This window comes from Solanum tuberosum, unplaced genomic scaffold (genome assembly GCF_000226075.1).
Source record: "Solanum tuberosum cultivar DM 1-3 516 R44 unplaced genomic scaffold, SolTub_3.0 scf00181, whole genome shotgun sequence".
Taxonomy (NCBI): domain Eukaryota; kingdom Viridiplantae; phylum Streptophyta; class Magnoliopsida; order Solanales; family Solanaceae; genus Solanum; species Solanum tuberosum.
The window spans coordinates 805,560-809,722 of NW_006239106.1; the positions used below are offsets into that span (position 1 = coordinate 805,560).

Consider the following 4,163-nt stretch of genomic DNA (forward strand, 5'->3'; position numbering starts at 1 on the left):
CCCTGAAATGTCATTACCAGACATGTGTCTTGTGGTGGAATACACGCACCTGACACATGTATTTCACCATTTAATAATTTCTTTTTTTAAAAAAAGTTCTCCTCCTTCCTCTTCCTTTCTTTCTCAATCATTTCTTCAATCTAACTATGATAAACATCATTTTTTACCTCAATAAATTTCTATATCTCTAACAATTATAAAAACAAAAATTCAAGCCGCCTTTTCATCTACTCCGAATCTCTAGAGCCTAGAAGATAGTGATCCTAATCAAATCTTTCATCCAACCAATTCAACAATTTTTCTAGATTTTTTTACATTTCGTTCGATTTTCTTCCTTAGACAATTTCAGATACACATTAAATGGGTCATGAACATTCGAGATCAGATTCATCCCCTGAACATTCGGTCGATAGCTCAAAATCATCGCGGATGAGAAGACCAATTTGAGAAACCTCTCTCTCTTCAGGGGGTAATAGGACTCCCGCGGAGAATAGGCTTGTAGTTGGAAATCCGGTAATAGATTGGGGGGTCATTTGGCCATTTTCTCATTTTATACATGATTATCTTCTTTTTTTTATATCTACCTACCAAACATCATATAAATTATTCAAAAATTCATACATAAATAATTAATTTCTTATCCAACCATCAAACTATGCCTACTAAGTGGCTCACATTCACATATTTGGACGTCAAATTCATCTACAAGTAGCAAAAAAAAGATATTTAAAGATAATTCATGAGTGAGCACTATATTAACTCACTATATTAAAACATGCTTCAATTGAGATTTTGAGATTTGCACCTCCAATAGTAAAGTCAACTGATGAACCTACGCACCAATAGGTAACTTTTGTCAAGTAGCATCATCCTGTTAAATGTATATCTTTATGCATAGTATTAGTATATATGAGTAAAAAGAATCGAGAAAGGGGTGTTTCTTGACACCCTTTTGCTCAATATGGGCCCGTTCATGCCTCCGGTCATGTTGTATATACTTTTTTCTTTTTATTTTATGGGACATTGTTTGACTTAGTACGATGTTTTACAAATTTTGCTAATTGGATATTAGCTTATTTCACTTGCATTAATCTATAGTAATAGGTGACTGTTAAATGTCGGCTAATATATACCAAATTTTTGATGATTTATTTAGATAGATTCAAGTCTTAAATATGATTACATTTCATGGAAAATGACATTTCTCACATGCTTATGTTTGTGAAGAAAGACTGTAATTATTTCGTAAAGGTGGAGGAACTTGAGGGTAGTTTGAAGGATTTTGGCGAGTAGGTGCTGGCGTTTTTCAAGACCCCGCACCTAGAGACTGGGGAGAAACGTTGTGGTAAAAGTTGGAGGTAGGTGCAAACTATGTTCACACTACAAATGACGAAAGTTTCACTCAACTGATCCTTGTGTACACAGTAACAGGTTTTCGATGATGCCAAAATGGGGAAGACTCATACTAATTATTTATAATCCATAAAACTAAGCTGGTTCATCTAAGTGGCTCATTCCTGTGTTATCTGTTGGCGTGTACTAAATGGAACAGGTTAAGCACAAAACATAAGTTTGTCATTATCAAAAAGGGGGAATTTATTGGACTTGATGAGATTCGATGATAGACAAGATGAATTGGGCAAATTCAATGGGATGTACAAATTGGAGAAGGACTAATGAAGAAAGATGTATTCTTATCTTTAGTTGCACATAACTAGTGATACTGGATCTTAGTTTGAGGTTGTTAAAACAATGTCACTATATGACTGACATTTTGTTTATGCCATTGTTCTCTTATTGGGTTATGATTCGCTTGATGTAGGACTAGTTAGGTGTCATCACGACTTAGGAAAATTAGGTCTTAACCGTGACAGTTCTCAGTTTACATCTTTTATCTCTTGACTTGTTAAAACACATTCAAAGGGAAACAAGAAAGAAGAGATCAATGACATTTGGAATATACATATTCAATTAGGTATATTGTAGATTAGCAGGGGAAGCACACAACAATTACAAAATCATAAACTAGAAACTTTCAATGTTGCTTGTAACAAAATGTAAAGTTGATCTTTTACTATATGCATTGTATTTGCATCATTTCTTTAGTCTATAAGTAGGAATAGCCATCAAAGGCTTTTCTCTACATGTTACTATCCCAAACTTCTCATCAATGTCTAAATCACAAGGCTGAATACCATTTGGAAGCTCCCACTCAAAGCAATGTACCAATTGTGCCACCACAAGGCGGACGATGGTAACTGCCAACTGCATTCCAGGGCAGCTTCTTCTCCCAGAGCCAAATGGTAGAAGTTGGAAGTCACGTCCACGAAAATCTACACTGCTCCCAACAAATCTCTCAGGCAAAAACTTCTCAGGCTCAGGCCAAACGTTTGGATCTCTATGAATCGCGTAGCAATTTATTATGATTCGGGATCCCTTTTGTACGTGGAAACCATCGACTACACAATCTTCCATGGACTCATGATAAAATAGTGGTGCTACAGGATGCAGCCTCAGGCCCTCTTTGACAACCATGTCTAAGTAGTTTAAATTCTCCAGGTCGGATTCTTCCACCATTCTATCGAGGCCTACCACTTGTTGCAACTCCTTTTGGAGTTTCTTCGTCACTTGGGGGTGCCTAAGAAGTTCGGTGAGTATCCATTCCGTTGATGATGCTGTAGTGTCCATTGCAGCTATAAGCATGTCCTGTATACAAAAGGAAACAGGGGAATCAATTTATATAAACCATTTCATTCTCAAGGCATGTGGTATATAATGAGCTTATAAATACTAGTAATATATAAGAATGACATGAAAGTACATACAAAGAGGATAGCTTTTATGTGACGACGATCAAACTGAAATTTTGCTTCTCCAGATTGCATTATGTCCATCATGGTGTCCACAAAGTCCTTGTTTTGCTTATGTTCATGGGGGTTAACGGGTTCATCAATAATCTTCTCAAGGACTCATCAAAACTACCTTGAAAAGATCCTTGAGCTTGCGAGTGATACCCTGGAGATCAATAGCACCAAGGAAGGGGAAAAAATCACCAAGATTTGGTGTTGCTGATAAATGCACAACATCTTGAACAATAGCTTTGAATCCCCTTTTGTCCAAGTCCTCATCCATGTACTTCTTTCCAAACACCATTAAGCAAGTCAAGTTAGCATTCAAGGACGTAACCTTTGCACTAAGATCAACAACTACACGATCACGAGCTTCATTTTTAAGCGACTCAATAAGAAGTTCAACTTCTTGTTTTCTCATGGATTGAAATGAATTGATCTTTTGATTGCTCAAAAGGTGCACTGTGCACAATTTTCGTATGTTGCGCCAATACACATCATACTTTGCAAATACCAAATTCTTTTGGCCATAAGCCAAATGTTGAGATGCCTCATGATGAGGCCTATTTGCAAAGATGTGATCATATGTCTTGAGGACCTTCTCGGCTGCATCAACGGACGAGGCAACGATTGTAGGTACTAGCCCCAGTTGCACATACATAATAGGACCATGTTTCTTCGCTAGTTTTTGTAAATCTTTGTGTGGATTTTTGCCTAACAAATGAAGATGTCCTAAAATGGGAAGCCCTGTTGGACCTGGAGGATACCTTTTTCTCTTCTGAATGTTTAACAGCTCATACAAGGCATATACAGATAGAGCAACCACTAGAATTGCCCATATCAAAGTCATTGAGTAAGAAGAGAAAAATCCAATCTTAGTTTAATCTCTTATGAGGAATGTGATATATAACATCTCCTCTAAATTAAACCAAACATGTAGAGATGGTTTGGTAAGTGGGATAAGATAGAATATCTCACGAGTAAGTTTAGAATAAATTTTATACTAGACTTAATTAATTGTGGATTATAACCTCATGACTATAATATCAGGATAATTTAATCCACATACCCAACCACTCCTAAATATCTTAGCATGTACCTACAAAGATGTCAATGTCAAAGTAGTCTTTAAAGTCCACCCCACTTGCTTCATTCATTCATTTCAATCAATTATATGGCTGCAATTCCGAAAGCTATTTGACCAGAATCATCTCCCATTGAACAATATATTATTATGGGTTGTCATATAGTGGTGGGATTGATTTATCATTAATCAATTCGGGTTTGAGTCTTAGGTATGGATAAAATTTTACT

At 36.3% G+C, this 4,163-nt stretch overlaps 1 pseudogene; it reads right to left on the bottom strand.

Annotated features, from left to right (window-relative positions):
* Window positions 1-1,960: 1,960 nt before the first annotated feature.
* Window positions 1,961-3,864, bottom strand: LOC102585846 (cytochrome P450 CYP736A12-like; annotated as a pseudogene).
* Between the last annotated feature and the right edge of the window lie 299 nt (window positions 3,865-4,163).